The sequence below is a fragment of the Pocillopora verrucosa genome, chromosome 9, assembly GCF_036669915.1.
Source record: "Pocillopora verrucosa isolate sample1 chromosome 9, ASM3666991v2, whole genome shotgun sequence".
Lineage (NCBI taxonomy): Eukaryota > Metazoa > Cnidaria > Anthozoa > Scleractinia > Pocilloporidae > Pocillopora > Pocillopora verrucosa.
In genome coordinates, this window is record NC_089320.1 from 6,149,954 (window position 1) to 6,168,207 (window position 18,254).

At 38.4% G+C, this 18,254-nt stretch overlaps 1 pseudogene; it reads right to left on the reverse strand.

The window, feature by feature from the left end:
- Window positions 1-4,985: 4,985 nt before the first annotated feature.
- On the reverse strand, window positions 4,986-7,200 carry LOC136283328 (uncharacterized; annotated as a pseudogene).
- Between the last annotated feature and the right edge of the window lie 11,054 nt (window positions 7,201-18,254).

Genomic DNA, 18,254 nt, shown 5'->3' on the forward strand with positions numbered 1-18,254 from the left:
TTCTACTTTACTGGAAATGGTCAAAGGAAAAACAGTTTGCTAACCAGACATCATTTCATATTGCTAAGACTTTAACAGGAAAGTTGTATTTCAAAGAAGCTATGGTGTCACTTTTCCAACTTCCTGCCAAGGGGAAAGACTATTGATTGTTTACAGGTGCATGAAATTTTGTGGAATCATAGCATTATAGAAGAAAAGAAAATATTACCCTTGACACTTACCTAAATCACTACCCAAATATTTTACCCACTGACCCCACCAAATTCGGTCATAAGCAGTTTATCATGACTACTAACTATTGAAAATTTCAACCTAAATGAGACGCGCGATGGACAGGCTAACAGGTACACAAACATTATGCAATTTAGAACTTTTCCTTTTTATTTCGATAAGCCTAGAGGGGGAAGGGAATAACCTAAACACACGTGATCTGGATACCTAAAACACTGTGACAGCAGAAGTTCGGAAGGTTGGGAAAAGTAATTCATTATTTTGGTTGTTTGATCACTTTAAAAGCATCAGTCACGTTGTCAAGATCTTGGTAAGTGCGATTAAAATCTTTCTCAGTGGCTCGGTTTTTATCAGCTTTGGTTATTTAGTAACTGTAGAGAGGTAAGGCTCTTATGGCAAAACCCAGTAACTGTTCTCTTGATGCTTATGTTGGCAATATGTCACGTTTCGAGGGTTAGCCCTTCGTTAGAGCGGTTGATGGCGCGATTGAATCGTCACCACAGTGAAATAAATTGGTTCTACGGCGACTCTTTCAAATCTCTGTGGCTTTATACCGTATAATTTATCCTCATTAACTAAGGTTATTGAGCATCGTTCAATTTGAGAAGTTGATGATCATAAAACTAAACTCAGACCTCTATTTATGGTGTAGACTGTCCCACGCTGATATCATTGGAATTCCGTAGTGCTCCATTACGTGGTTTTCCATTAGCTATGATCTGCACTAGCAATTAACTTGACTTTGTTTTTAGGAGGGTTTAACGATCGATTAAGAGATCATGGTAGATTCGACTTGAATTTCCGTTTTCTACCCGTACACAAGCGTTTCATGGTCGAGACACCATTTGTAGAAGTCCTAAATGTAATAACTGTCCTAAATGTAAATAAATTCCTAAATGTAATAACATTTGGTCCTAAATGTAATAAAGCCCTAAATGTAATAACGTTCGGTCCTAAATGTAATAAGGCTCCTATGCAATCATTTAACTGCGCTAACGTTGAGATGTGAAAGTGACAGCTGTTGCATCAAAGAATCCTCTGACCAGTATTCATGGCATATTGCGGGCTCACTGATATTAATCAGCGTCTTTTTATTTGCTAAAGACGTAGATTGAAAAGCCCTGGCTACAAAACCTTATATTGATACTGATGTGCTTTTGGCAGCAAATTGACGGACGCAAAAGCAATGAGAGCGCTGACCAATAGCTCTCTTTATATCATTGGCTCAGACTCTTAAGTGTAACAGATTTTGATGATATACTTCTGTCATCAGTGCTGAAGTTAACATTTCATGAACATAATTACAAGGAAAAGGAAGTCCACCGACTTATACGTTAGACAAATTCCGGCCTCGGAAGTGCATTTTTTGTACTGTCTTCCCTTGCCAGAATTGTATGGGTCTGCATAAAATATATTCATATACGTTATTGACCAAGCGTGAGGTCAAAATAGCTGGATGTTGGCCGAGTTCTTTTTTTTTTGCGTTTTTATTGGACGGACACGAAGTCTCCGTCCATAAAAAAAGAAGAAAAAGCACGAGACTAATACCCAGAAATCTTGACCATACAAGCTTGGTCAATAGAGTTTATATTCTCCCGGCTTAATCATTAAAGGATTTATTGTATAGCAAAATATTTCGCTTTGATAAGAATCAAGAATGGCCTGTTTATTTCGAGAGCCGATAGTGAAAGCCAACTGTGCTTGCAGCGCAATAAAGCCAAGAAGGTCGTTTATTTTTTTCTATGTTTATACCAACATTGTCCAAAAGTTACGAACTTTGTAAGTTTTCTTGCGTGAGATCAATACGGGGAATCCCGAGCGGGCCCACCCCATCATGCCCGCTCAGGTAGCCAATCAGAACACAGGATTCACTTCATCTTGCCCGCGTGCGCTGCTAGCTTTATGATAAAGTGACTTACAGAGCAAGATGTCTATTGACCAATCATATGTTATCCCATTTCACGATCATTTCGACCGTTTGTAGATAATCTTCAAGTTCGCTTTAAAGTTTGTAAGACTTGTCACTAATTTTCAGACTGCTCCAACATAAAGGATGTACAAAAATAATTTTCGCTTTTAATGTTTACCCTCAAAAAGGTGAAAAACTGAAATCAGTGAGAATACGATTCAACCTAAGGGCAAACTGTTTCTTTTACATCACCCGACGAGATGAATGAACCAAAAAACTAGATCAAAGTAATTTATTTACGACAGTGCCTTCACTGAGTGACTTAGTGAGTAAGTGAGTTAACATTTGCATATCATACTCACAACTAAGAACAATTCTACACTTCGCTGAGCTGCAAGTTAACAAAGTTAATGTACTTCAACGCGGAAGCTGTGTCAGTCTAGTGGTACACATGGTCTACAAAGTCTTGCGTAAGAAGATAGGTCAGCCTATGACGCTTAAAGCTCACGAAGAAAGATAGTGTATTTTCTGTGAGGAACAGACCGTTACTTGACTGATTCCCTATAATCTTGTCGTAGTGTTATTGATCAGAACGCTTACTTTTCAAATGGATGTAGGCTGCGAACCTCTACCATTAATTTTGTTCGATTGCTTTGTTAGGCTATACAATAAACCCAAACAACTTTGGTTAAAAATCAAGAGATTTTTCTGGTAGTATTTAACTAAGTCATGGTATATACCTGCATAAAAGTGGGAAAAAGAGGATTACAATCTTTTTACTTCAGTCACGTTATCACACACACCTTTGTGTAGTAGATACTTGCTGAAATTTTTAACCAAAATATTTGTCGATATTCTATAAAGATAAAAAACATGCAGAATCGTATTGTGTGGTTCTAACATTAGTCAAGATGTTTTGAAAGTTTTTGATCTCTTTCGAGCTACAAAACACTTATAAATCATGGCATGGGTTGGCCTCATTACTGAGCTTTAACTTTACGATCACATATGGGATAAGTAACTTTTTTATCGCAAAGGTATACATGAATGTTTTTTTTTTTGGTCCTGTCCTGTCCTGTCCTGTGAGTATTAAGTCATGTTATGTTGTGCAAAAATCGCCACTGAATGAAATGAATTCGTCACAAAGCCGGAGTTCGTCAAACTTCTGTAGCCTCACATATTGCTCATCATTCTCATCAACTAAGGATAGATTAGTTTTCAGTAACATTCATCTGATAAGTAAGCTCGTTACCTGGTAATAGCTTGCTACAACAATATTTTCAAATGTTCCATGCCATAATGCGGAATGTCAGGATATCTTGCAGACAGTTGTGTTAAAAGGTTGTCTCTCTTGTTTAAAATTTGAATGCATGTAGCTTGATCCCTTGAGGCTTTATTGTAAATACATTCTGACGGCCGGTAGAAATGCAGATGGAAAACAAAGCATTATAAAGATACTGCAGACCATTCTTTGCAAGTTTCTTTGCGGAATACTGGCAATACAACATCATTGATTTCCCAAGATTATCAAATGCTCTAATGAAGGGATAACGCTCGAAACGTCTGCTTCAGAAACTCTTTATGATGGCCAATCTACATAGTCAACTCAGCTGGTAAAGCCAAATTATTTTGCAATACCCCACAAAAGTTTCTCTATAAACTTAACCCGTTGATTAATGTTGTTTATAGAAACTATGCATGGGGAAAGTTCTCGTAGCAAAAGTGAAGATTAATGCTGATTTGTTTATCTTTGTCCTGTGACTTTAAGGTCATATCATGTTGTACAAAAATCACAACTTAAGTAAAACGAAAGGTGACAAACCGAGTTGATCAAATCATTGTTACCTCAAATCTTGGCAATCATCCTCATCAGTTATGAATAAATTAGTTTTCAGCCATATAATTTAGATAAGTGAGCTCATTACTTGGTGATAAACTGTTAGAGGAACATTTTCAAATGTTCTAGAACGTTATAGTTAAAGGTTTATCAATCCTTCTTGGGTTTTTAAGAAACCCACGACCTTTCAAAAACCCCCCTAATTGATGACAAGACCCCCCGACACACGACCATTAATCAAACCCAAGCATGGGGCTTTTTTTTTTTTTACTAGATAAGATGAACAAACGAAACAGTTAGATCAAAAATCACTTAAATAGCAGTTGACTTTCACAGCATGACAGTCACATAGTCCGTTTCAAAAAAACTGTGCAGGTCAAATTAATTTTACAAGTTTCACCAAATGTGATCCGTTGATGTACTTATCCTCTTCTTCACTTATTTTTTGTTTTAAGTCGATATTGTGAATTCCAACACTTACAGTTCGTGACAAAAAGTTTCCAGGTGTAAGAGACCCAGCCCGTTTTTGTAACTTAACATGTGTGTTCCTGTTTGTAGTGACTCATTATGAATCTAGATTATCAACTCGTTTAGTATTGTGTTACTAAAAATAATGTTTCCCTGATAACAGGAGAGGATGGCAATGGAAACCTAACAGCATAAGCCATGATAGCTTTCATGAGCATCGCCTTACTTGTTGCCCTGTTCCTGCTCAACTCAGATCGCATTCAGAAAGCCATCGAGATATCCAGGGAATGTTTGATTTTGCTAAATAGCACCGATCAAAATAGCAAAGACCAATTTAATTCAGTACTGCGACAGTTTTACATCGACATCTATACGCTTCTTTTCAACTCTTATCGTCATATCTCCGACCACATAAGTGCGGAAAGATACGGCAGAAAACTGTTTGTCTTAAACAGCAAGTCTGGAATTATGCTTTCTAAACTTAACCAAATTCTAATGGAGTGAAAAGGTCATAGACAGGCCTACACAGACTCCCCTGTGTGGTTTTACGTTTGCGACGCAAAAGCCTTTAATTAAAGCTTCGCTCTGACGAGTATGTCTTTGAGCGATTTACCTCTTTTGTATGATATAATCGGAGGCGTTTTGTAAATTGTTTTCAGCAGTGGCTGATTTTGGATGAGGTTCCATTCTTGCATCAGTATTTGTTTTAAATTTTTAACCCCTGGGTGGTATGCTGTCACAAAAGGCAATATTTTGCCTTTAGTTTTTTTGGTTTGTTTTTTAAGTGTCGACTGCCTTGCGGCAAACGAGACCTCAGATAACGTCTTTTCAATTAGGCTTTTTGGGTAACCACGTGCTTCAAGTCGTGTTTTGAAGTTACACATGGCCTCCTGGAAATTTCTTTCCGAGGAGTTTGTTCTTAGAAGTCTGATAGCTTCTCCTTTAATAAAGCCTTTCTTAACACCTGGCGGGTGGCAAGATGAATAGTGTGTATATTGAAAGGTCTCGGTCGGTTTGTAGTGAGTTTTGACGTCGAGGATAGCTTCGTTTTGGAATCTTTCACCTTTGTAGACAATCGTGTCTAAGAATGTGATTTCAGTCTCTGAGATTTCAGCCGTGAACTTTATAGTTGGATGGAACGTGTTAGCTTGTTCTATGAATAGATCAATGTCTTGTTAACGAACATCCCACAGGGAGAAAACGTCGTCAATGTAACGCTTCCATACTCTCGGCTTGATACTGCTTTGGTGAAGCAGTTTTGTTTCAATTTCTGCCATAAAGAGATTGGCGAAAGCAACCGCCATTCGTGTTCCCATGGCAGTTCCAAAACAGTGGAGATAGTTTACTCCGTTGAACTGGAACGAATTTTCTTTCAGTATAAGCCCGAGCATTTGTTTTTAGTAGTGGGACGGAATGGGAGGGCTGTTATTGTGGTATTTTTCATATGCTTGGCATACTATTGTGATACCCTCTTCTTGTGGGATGTTTGTGTACAAGCTTGTTACATCCATTGATACTAAAATAGTATCATTTGACACTTGCGTTTTCTCTATAAAGTTTATGAAATCAGTCGTATCTTTGAGATACGATGTTTGCTTTTGAGCAATAGGCTGTAATAAATGATCCACAAAGGATGATATCCTTTCAGTTGGTCCTTCGCAGCCCGATATAATCGGTCTACCCACTGGCAAAGGTTTGTGGATTTTTGTTAAAGTGTAGAAAATCGGTATTCTGGGCGGATTGGGAGTCTGTGAAAGCCACTTTTTTGTCATATCGTCTATATGTTTGCCATTGTGCAGTTGAGCAATAAGCTCATTGACTTTTTTTAATGTGTCAGTGACCATGGGGTTTTCAAGAGGTCGGTAGTGGTCTCTGTTGTCGAGCTGAACCTGGGCCTCTTGAATTTTGTCCCTCTTGTTGAGAATCACTGTTGTGGTGCCTTAGTCAGCACGTTTAAGGTTGATGGCAGTATTGTTTTGCAGTTCTTTGACTGCTTTGAGTTCGTTGTATGACAGGTTGTGTTTTGGCTTTGTTATTTCTATTTCAGCAAGGCTTAACTTGATATTTTCGAAGTAGCGTTCAAGGGCAATAGAAGGTTGTACTGGTGGTATCCAGTTTGATTTGACGTGAAAAGGATGTGGTTCCTTGTCATTCCCGTGGAATATATATCTAAGTCTCATTCGCCTAGCGAATTGTTCGAAGTCACGCAACAATTGTTGCCTGATCTTATTTTCATTTGTCACGGGTGTCTCAATAAATTTAAGCCCTTTTGCTAACACGGGCATAGGGTAAAATATGGACTGGACTATTTTTTGGAACATTTTTTGGACCATTTTTTGGACCATTTTTTGGACTATTTTTTGGACCATTTTGAAGGGGGGAGCACACCATTAGTACTGAGGGAGGGGTAGGATGAAGTCTATCAGCACTAAGGGAGGGGTGGGAGATGGAGTGTTATTACTTAGGGAGGGGTGTGAGACGGATTATTACTACGCAGGGAGGGTGGGAGGTGATTGTAATAGGAAACACTGCTAGCTAATGGAGCTTTTACTCGATTATACAAACAATTTTAATTGGTTTTTCGACTGAGTTTTTGTATGTCAAAACTTTTCATTTTTCGCCCTTTCTGTAGTCACTCGCTTGTGTAGTGTATTTTTTCTACGCTTTTTGCGTTTATTATTCTTGGATAGCCTTTTTGCTGCAGTGGGTTTGGCGACTGATTTTTCAGAGATGACACTGTTGTACTTTTCAACATGTTTATTATCACTCTGAAAGCGTGTACATATAAGGTCTTTCAGCTCTGAAAGCTGATTTTCTATTTTGTCTATCCTGTCGACATCAGTATTTACAGTGTTCCTCAAGGGCGAACGTGATCTTTCACGTGTATTTATATTGTATTGTGATCGAGACTTGGCAATATTAGCCTTTTCAAGTTTGTTCTTGTGACTAACAAGTCTATGCTGATGGAAGCGCACTAGGGCGCTAACATATTGTTCTTCGGCGTCACTTTTAATAGCGCTTATTTCCTGTCGAAAGGTTTCGTCAGGCGTGACGTTTGCCTTCGCCTTGTATTGAAGCGACTTAGGGCAAGTCTTTTGTTGTAAGTGTCTCTCCAGTTTTAAAATGGAGGTTTCAGTTTTTTGCTTCTTGAACTGGATAGCGCTGATGGTGTCTTCATGTTTCCTCTTCCTTGGCTGCCGCGTGGATCGGCTATTCCTCGGAAGGTTTTCTTTTTGACGGCTTTCTTTTTGAAGGCGTAGACCTTCGTTGCTGCGTTGTTTGGCTAATTCAGCTTTATGCCTTGGCTCGAGTTGTGATGCTGGAGGGCTATCCTCTGGGTCCGATTCTAGGTTCGGATCAGTGTACGTTAATTCCAACGCCTCGTCCAAACCCTTTGACTCCCAAGATCTCATTAGTAATTCTCCTTACTGTCTGCCCAACAATTCTTTTCATGTCAGTTCTGAGAAGTTGGGTATTGGATCAGCTATTAATCCCTAATTGATATTTTTCTTCATTCTCATCACTTGTCTGCTTGATATTGTACTGATATTGTAAGGAGAAATTCTTTCCTGGTCACTTGTGGGGTTAAAGGGTCAAGTTAACCGAGGGTCATGTGAAGTTTCTCATTATTTACCTGTCTCACAGCATCTTGCAGCTCAAGATTGGTGACAATCTCATCTGGAATCTGACGAACAACTCTTCTCTTATTTGCTCCTATTTCTTGAATAACAGGGAATGTAAGGCATTTCAATAACAGTGACTATTTTTTTTTTTAATCCCTTGACAATATTTGCTCAAGGAACAGAAAGTTTGATCGGAATATTTTCAGCAAGATTTCCGTACAGTCCCATACAATTGTAAAACAAAGGTAATCTATTGTTTTCGCCATCGTTTTCTTTCAGTTATCCAAGATATGTATGCATAATGAAGAATGGAGCTGAGCGGAAATCTTACCATATTAACATCCCCCAGGTATCAGAGACTTAGGCATGTATACTGGGTCCAGGGCTGGGGATTTCGACTAGTATATCAAATTATAAGTAACAGTGCAAGGTTACAGACAAGGAAATTAAAACAAAACAAACCAAAACAAGCAAAAAAAAAAACAACTCAGTTTTCATCCATTTATTGGGCTTAGGATACATATTAAAGTACGACATGAACGTAAAAATTATACCGTGTGCATCTAAAGGAAAGGAATACGACAAAAAAAGGAAGAGAAAGGAAGAAATTGCGTTAAAAATGGGTTTGAGAGTGGGAACGATTACAATTCTGTTCCTTCGACGTAAACGTGTGCACGTGCATAGTGAATTACAAGCCGATATCAACTACATTGTACCTACGAGTTTTTCAGTCGTCTTTCCAGCATTAAACTTAGTTCCCACAAATCTCCTTCTCATGTTATTCTGGGCAGAAACTCGAGTACAACTCGCTTTGTCCTCTAACGCGCAGCCTTCTGATGCCTCAGACATGTTTGGTAGGTAAACCATGTTTCACCGCATATGAGGGATTTAGGGCTGTGACTAAAAGTGAGACTGAGACGTGAGAACTGGGACTCGGGGACGTGGACTCTGTGACGTGGCACTCGGGGACGTGAGACTCGGGGACTTGAACAAACCTGATTTTTGCGCCGAATTTGTAAAGTATAATTTTCGGTGGTCTCGAGAAAAGAGTAATATGATGGAGAGCTTGTCTGTAGTAGCTGATGATTTCCAGCGTCCATGGTTCGGCTGGATTTGTTTGCTTGCCTGTTTGACCGTGAGAACTCTGGGTACAGAATAATTTCAACGCAGGGGGTTTTAAACATCGTGAGCAGCCATGGAGGACTTTCTTGGTAAATAACTGTGTTTTCTTCCCTATTATTTTTTAGCAAGGATAAGGCACGGATCGGGAAGAAAACACAGTTACTTACAAGGAAAGTCCTCCATAGCTGCCCACGGTGTTTTTTTTTAACTGTTTCAAGACCCCTTGCGTCGAAACCATTCTATACCCAGAGTTCTCACAGTCAAATAGGCAAGCAAACATGTCCGGCCGAACCATGGACTACTACTAACAAGCTCTCCAGCATAATATATAGATTTAGCCAAGCCTAAAAGCGGAGCTCGCATTTTCTTTTCCCCGCACGTCTCAAGGACACAACGCCTTGCCCCGGCCAGGACTAGAACCTGGGTCGTCTGACTCGGAGTCCAGTGCACTGACCACTGTACTACTGAACAAAGCCTGGTATTGGCGTCCCTGCGATCAAAGTTGACCACGCATGTTAAAAGTAGCACCTTGTACGGTCGTACGATCGTACATCCAATTTTTTTCGGCTTGATGGGTTACTACTATTTTGTAATATATAGATTTAGCCAAGCCTAAAAGCAGAACTCGCATTTTTTTCCGCACGTCTCAAGGGCACAACGCCTTGCCCTGGCCAGGACTAGAACCTGGGTCGTCCGACTCGGAGCCCTCTATGGAACTAACAAAAAAAGTGCCTTACAAATTAAATCAAGGCTAGAAATGGTGAAATTAAATACTGATATAAATTAACTAAGCTTACAGCATGACAGTTTATTAGCAACGAATTAATTTTCGTAAGTATTCATTCAAAAATATCCTAAAGAAAAAGGAGGAAAAGCTTGACAAAAATAAGTACTTAGCTTTTCAACGAAGGTGACTCTTTCTATGTCAAAGGTGAACTCGTGTAGTGTCTTCGTCGTCTGAAGAGTCAAATATGCATGTTATTCCTCTATAAGTTTGTTGTTTATGTGCTTCTGTTGAAGACGAGGACGACTTGATGTTGAAATTTCTTCCGTAAAGCACAGCATCCTCGAATAGCCCTGCTGCTGTCGGCGTTTGACTTTGTTGTTACGTTGTTTCGACAAGAGTGTGTTTCAGTTTGAACTAATGAAGTCGGGCCACTCAATATTCTTGACATACTTTTCCATTGTTTTTTGTGAAAGATGACTGTAGTTGTAAGTACTCTGCACATTTTTGTGTCCTTATAACTGCATTATATATGATTAGAAGGAATACCCTTATCATTCAATGTTTGAATCATTCGTTTTCACGCACTGTGGTTCGTAAGGTGAGAGTTGTTTTCATGAGACTGTTAAGTTTGTTAACTCCCATTGCATTGGCTTTGAACCAACTTTTATCAGAGTTTTTTGTAGTATGATTAACACCCGATAAAGGGGTGCATTTGATTTGTTCTGGACTGTGGTCTCTTTTCAGAATAGATTTGAACACAACAACAACATCTCGTTCGTGCGATCTGGAGTCGCGAAAGCTTTAGGTTTGATAGGTCGGACTTTACGTGAATCAGCTTCACTTCTGGTTTTAGTTTGTCTTTCAGTGACCTATGAGAGCGTGCGAACTATCTCAATTATCTTATAACCGTTTGTAGTTTTGTCTTCGATCGTGAAAATCACACCCGCTAGAAAACGAAAAGTTCACGAGGACATTGTGATGAAAATCAAACCATTCCAAAGGGATGGACCGTGAAGCCTTAGGTTTTCTGATAAGAGGAAATAAATGTTTCATTTTTGCATGCTCAAATCCATCTGAGGTTGAAAAAGGGTGATGTGCAAAACCGAAATAGATTCACTGCGGAGTAAACTACGGATTGGTTTTCCATATCAGTCTGAAAAGTTGATTATCGCGCAAAGATAGCTTACCGTTCAAAGAAAGAAGCTTTGGTTCTACTGGTATCGATCTTGGGATGAAAATCTTCCAATGGGATAGACACAGAAGCCTGACGTTCCCTGTTAAAAGGAATGAAATAAGTTATTATTACATGTTCAATTCCATCAGTGGTTATAAAAGAGTGATGTACAAATCCGAAATTCATTTGCTAGAGTTGGAAGACTCACATCGTTTGAGGAAATGCTGATTCGCTCTCCATATCTCCCTCTCATTAATTCTCCCTTATTTTTTTCTCAGAGGGCACGGCAACGTATCCTTCAATCTGATTGGTTCTTTACGCGGTCCGTATCCGTTTTTCCCGACAGGCAGCATTTCTAAGCAAAGACGTCGGTCACTAACTCAAACCTATTACTAACTTATGAATCCTCTCTTTTCTCTTTCTCAAATCATCTTGGTTGACAGAAAAATATTGGTTTCGAAATTAAATTCTATAAGCTTAAGTGCCATTAAATTGGTTGATAAGCGGCCTAAAACCTGTCTGTAATTAATTTAAACCTTTACAAAAAATACTTAGAAAGTTAGAACGTGAGGTATTTGGTCAAAATTGAATTAATCGATAGAACCTTCATTCATTTAATATCCTAGTTCTGTCAAACAATTTGTTCGTTGTAAAAGGACGAGCGAAGTTTTCAGTTCTACAACAAATATATGAATTAAATCCCCTTGTGTCTCGTTGAAGTGTCTCAGCTCATTCGAATTTAGATTTTGTGTGAAGGAAAGACCAGATTTACACACGCCATTGCAGCAAACAAACGAGCAAACTCTTACAACTTCAAAATAGAAAATTTGAATTTACTTGCAATTATTTTCCTCGCCATTTACTTCATGAGCAGCAGTAAATCTTCGCACATGAATTAATCGTCGACGAGAGTGAATAATACTTTCCGTCAGATCATTGACTGTTTTTGGAGAAAACCTTGTCGTGACAGTCCTTGCTAAACTAGTTTGGTTTTGCTAAACTAGTTTGGTTGTTTTTTCAAAAGTGTACATGCCCTTTTTTTTTCTTACGCGCTCTTCAATTAACTTGTGTCAGATTGTGACAGATACTTGTAAAAATGTTTCAAAGTTTGTTAGGAAGAATTTTAAATCACCCTTATCTTATTCATTACGTACATGGAAATGTTTTGATGCAGCATCTCTCTTTAATTTGCATCACCTCTATTTTAACTATCATTTACCCGCTCAAATATTGCTCAATTTATGGAGGATCCTGCTGTAATTACAGCCCTGGATTCGGGATGTTTTGGAAGGAATTTAGTTCAGTTTAAGGAAAAAATAAAGATGTTATTCACCAGTCTAAGTCAGTCCGCCCGAGGCCGTGGGCTGGCAAATAACATATATTTATTTGATGCTACTTCAGCAACACCGAAACCAACTTAAACTGATTTGCACCATAAACTCCAGTGTGTTCGCGGACTCATTGTAGTGGTAGAAAACATAGTAATTTCTTTTGCCATCGAGTATGATCATGTTGGAATACATGTAATACATACTACTACTCTTTGTGGAAGCCACAAACAGCGCTAAAATACACAACTGAACAACAGCCATTTTCCTCATCAAAGAGGGGCCTCGCCTTCACTGAGAAACAGCAGCCGTGAATGACCGCGTATTTTCGTAATTTGCCATTTTAGAGCCTTTTTTCTAATTACTTACGTTGTCAATATCTTTCAGTGGTATATTTTGTATTTTTACCTTTGTTTTGGCTTCAAAACAAGCTAAGTGCAAAAACAGAGAACAGGAAGCAGCAACTAGAGGAAAAAAAAGATATGCGAAGAGAATATTCAAGTGGAAAGTTTTCATTGATAACAGGAAGGGAAACCAAGGAAACCAGTTGTTTATTTCCTTTTTACAGTGAATCTGAATAGATCAGAATTGAATCATGCAAAAGCTGGAAAATTTGGTAACTTGAACAGATAAGCACGGATATCTTAACCACTATTCCGATAAAGAGAAGTGATAAACTGCAAGCGAATGAAGTTAAAGAAGGGTAGAAAATACATAGGTAAAAAAGTGACATCTTAACCAGCTGAAAATTAGCCAGTGATATCTGAGAAACTTCCAAAAAGCAAAATCTATCTAAATTTAGGCAATTGGTCGGTAATTTTGGTAATTAATCAATTACCTTCGCTTTCAACCAATATTTACACAAAGTTTCCCCAGTTTGAATACATATGTACTTGACTTAACGTCTAAGTATGTCAGTTGTCAATATATCTGATGACTCTTAAGTTCAGGAAATTTAATCAAGCCACGTCACTGTTTGTTTATCTTGAAAAATGTAGCCACACTTTGAAAATTTCTCACTTTGCAATCAGTGTCACCGAGTTCTTTCGATGATATGACCCCTGCGTGAATTTCAAAATCGACTTGATTAACTCGGCATTTTTACGAGGGACCAGCGTTTGCTCAGGGCACAGCAAAAGGGCAACTAAATGTCATTTTTGAAAAATAAATTAATTACCCTGCCTTCGAGACCTAGGCAGCATGATTTTTGTTTTCGTTCAGCCGCAACGAACAAACGGTTTCTTCAGTTTTGTAATGTAGCGAAGGCAATAACAAAAAAACTGTTTTGTTACTGCCTTGAATTGTGAGTTTTGATTTGAGGTTACTGTCAACAAGATCTGGTCAAATTTCAAACTTCCATTTTATTTACTCTTCTTTTTAGAGAAAACATTGAAATTAAATTTGCTGGGAAAAAAACAAACTTTTAAAACTTTCTTCGATACTTTATAAGCTTTTCAGTGATATACAGTTTTCCAAGTGTTTCTTTGAAAGTAGGGCCCGTAGAACAAAATGTTTTTTTCCAGAATTTTTCCTTGTTTCCTTACATTTCGATGTTTTCTGCGCATTTTTTTGCATATTTGTCGTCTTTACTTGAACTCCCTCGACAAAGCCACACAGTTCATGGTCATCAAGGCAGGCAAAAGAGTACTAGTTCCTCTTTTTCCTCCTTCTTGTACCTCACTGGGGAAGGGATGGAAGTCAAACCCTAGATCAAAAATTGGCACATACTTCTCCAATTCCAATATTTATCACTTACACTTGAGATTACTGTGCGAGTATTGGGAAAACTTTGAGTTTGAAATGTTTTCAAATTGCGCCGGCAAACATTAAAAGTGTGACGTCCAAACAAGCTGTGTTTACATACTCTCATCTAAACTAACTAGTTGGCCTATTGAGAGCGTGCGAACTATCTCAATTATTTTATAACCATCATTAGTTATAAAAGTGTGACTTGCAAAACCGAATTACAGTCACTTGGTTTTTTTTTAGTAGTTTTGGCTTCGATCATGCAAATCGCACCCGCTAGAAAATGAAAAGTTCACTAAGACAATGAGTTTATTATTACGCAAAGATAGCTTAGCGTTAAAAAGAAGGGACTTAGGTTGTACTGTGATTGATCTTGTGATGAAAATCAAACCTCTCAAAGGGGTAAACACTGAAGCCTGACATTTCCTGTTGGAAAAAGAATAACACTTTTCATTTTCCATGTTCAATTACATCATGACTGATAAAAGTGTGACGTAGGAAACTGAAATACTGTGTACTTATTGAGTGGTAGGGGGCGCAGCGAGGTCCTTTCTTCATGACCCTGAGCTTAATATTTTCCCCACTGGTCCCACCAAATTCTGTCAATAAGCATTTTATCATATGACCACTAACTGTTAAAAATTTTTAACCTAAATGGGACGCGATAGACGGGCACACGGGCACACAAAAAAATATGCAATTTAAAACTTTTCCTTTTATTTCGATTAGCCCCGAGGGGGAAGGGAATATCCTGAACACACGTGATCTGGATGCATTAAACACTGTGACAGCGGAAGTTCGGAAGGTTGGGAAAAGTAATTCGTTATTTTTGTTGTTTCATTTTGAAAGCATCAGCCACATTGTCAACATCTTGGTAAGTGCGATTGAAAATCTTCTAGTCACTCGGGTTTTATCAGCCTTAGTCATTTAGTAACTGTAGAGAGGTAAGGCTCTTATGGCAAAGCCCAGTACCTACTTTATCCCTTTATTATTTACTTTATCCAGTACCTGATCTTTATGTTTGCAATATGTTACGTTTCGAGTGTTAGCCCTTCGTTAAAGCGGTTGATGGCGCGATTGAATCGTCACCACAGTGAAATAAATTGATTCTACGGCGACTTTTTTAAATCTCTGTGGCTCTATACCGTATAATTTATCCTCATTAACTAAAACAAGGTTATTGAGTATCGTTCAATTTGAGAAATTGATGATCATAAAACTAGACTGTCCCACGCTGACATCATAGGAAATCCGTAGTGCTTCATTACGTGGTTTTCCAGAGGCTGTGATCTGCACCTGCTATTAACTTGACACTTTTTTAGGAGAGTTAAACGATCGATTCAGAGATCGCGGTAGATTCCAATTGAATTTCCGTTTTCTACTTGTACACAAACGTTTCATGGTCGAGACACCATTCACTTAAATTTTTAGATACTAGCGGCGGGTTCTACGGTACATATTTTTCTAAACGCCATAATCTGTTTTTTTGTCTGCTTAAGCGCTAGAGCCTCGCATAAGAAGATAAGTCATGACGCTGCGCGCTCACGAAGAGAAATGTTTTAATTTTCTGAGAGAAACTAAGACTTTCTTAAATTCAATGTTACTGCATACTTAGTATAGGCGTACTTTTCCGTTGATCGAATGCTTCATATCTCCACCGTTAAGTGGCTTTCTTAAAACAGTTAAGGTTTCATACAATAAATTTCAACCAGAATGTAACTAAGATTGTTCAGCATTGTTTACTTTGAGAAACTGATGGTTCCCACAATCACGTGATCAAAAACTAAAATCAATCCTATATTAAGACATATTTGTCATGCAGAATGTCCTTTACTGATGTCAACAGAGGCGGCCCAAGCTCACACTCCAGAAAAAGCAAACGATTAAGAGCGAATTTTTTTTAATCACCGCGTGGGAGGTGGCACATGATCGGAAAAATCACTATCCTCATATTTCGCTCAGAGATACCTTAGGGTAAGTCTATAAACGTGGTATAATTTTTTTGTTCAGAGCTGTTTTTATTTTCTAGAAAATCACCAAACGATGTATCGAGCCCCAACCGCCATAAAATGACCGAAATGAAGTCGACGAGTAGGGCAACAAAACCTTTATTCCTCAAAAGCGCAAAAGAAAGCAAGTCTTTCTGAATTTTACCTATTTGTATACGAGGTATTAAAAAATGATTTGAATCAAATAACGGGCTTGTTGACATAACTATGAATTATTGGCGAATATTTGAAAATAGCCAAAATTTGATTGATTAAAAATTACATTTTGGAGCAGTTTTTCAATAAAAATTTTTCCTACCTGGTATAACTCGGAATCACTTGAGATGAGCATTTTTCCAAAGTGGAAAGAATGTTCTTTCCATGGATATAAAAATTAATTTGGGGCTCTTAATTACTGCGAAGAAGTAGCCCGGTCTATTTCGTGCAAATCGCAACGCCGCCATGTAAACAACCGCAGATAATCCAATTAGGCTTTTTACTATCGAAGCCATAATTCCAACAAAATCTTATCGCTTTGACCTATACTAGATTGTAAACTGGATTTCTTAGGCTCACCTGGCGAAAAACATCTTTCTAAGATTGGTTCCTTGCCTCAATCTTGTTATAAAGAGACTTGACAACAGCTTCGATAGTACAGCACTAGAGGCGGTGTATACCAAATCACAGTGAAAACATCTCACGAAGGTTCCTGCCGGAAACGTCGCATTGCTGGACAGTTATAACCATATTTCAGCTTGGAACACTCACATTTTACAAGTCTTCCTTTCACAATAAGAATGGAAGTTTTTTTTTTATAGAACGAGCCAGAGCATCCTGACAGATGAAATGAATCATTGACGTTCGTTTTTTGCGATGGTGTCACGCAATAACATGTCACTCGAAAGGAGGCTCGGTTACCAATACGCTCTTATTTTGTTTCCTTCTTATCCCCTAATTTTTTATTTCCGGGAAAAAGTTTTAAATCCAGAATTTAAAATTACCGTTGTTTGCATTTTTTAAGCGCGATACCACTCATGCGTCACCCTAGACTGCTAAATGAATTAGGTATATGTTACTACAGCATAGAGGAAATTTCACTGCATTAATTTTTAACGACGTAAAAAAATGTGTTATCCTATTTTGTAAATTGTGACGGCTTGCAGGGTAGACAGAGATATCGAGCCATAAATTTTCCAAAGCAAACTAAAATGGTGTTTTCGTTTGGCCGCCGATTTTTTTAAGAGGTGAGCGTACCAAATGGAAATCAATTGCTCCTTTCAAAGATTAGTTGGGGGATGCTGCTCCCAAGATAAGCGAAGTCGAGTTGCAGGAAAAGCTTCTCTTATAGTCCCTCTGCGCTTATGTGAGAAAGACATCTCAGCACACAAACAGGCTGTGGGCGTGAATGATGTTGAATCGGAAGTCGATCTCATTTTAGCGCGGGCATCGATATTCACTTTGCCTTCCAATATTTCGGTATCTCGATATCTCCGTTCATCGTGAGCTGCCTTACGTGAGCAAGATCGAAGCCCTTTGTTTTAGCTGTACCTGTCAGCAGTGACAAACTACATGTAGCTTGAATATTGGTTTCATTGACCAGGAAAACACCTAAAGTATATGACACTGTATTCTTTTCCTTTCCTTACTTTCTTTCTTTCTTTCTTTCTTTTTTTCTTTCTTTTTTTGCTTTATAAAACCCATTCAGTTAGCTGGTATGGAGGAACTTCCTGATTTCTTGAATCTCCGAGGGTACGCCGCCTCTGTCTTGTCGAGAATTCGGGATCTCAAAGAATGGCCGATTAATTGTTTGATTAAGGGACGGGAAACAACTTTTTTCCGAGTTCGAGTTGAGAAAACTGTCAAGTTTCTAGCGATGGCCATTATCATCGTAGCAATCAAGGTACAAAATCGAAAGGTTTAAATTGATGAGCACGCTATCGTAAGGAAAATTAAAAAAAACAACAACAAAAACAAAAAACAGAGATTGTGTAAGTTCAAAGCTTTAAAAAATGTGATTGTAATGACCTACAGTCAGGCGATATCAAATGACACGTAATGTCTCGCGGCCTGATACAAGCGGCCGACTTTGTGACTCGAAGAT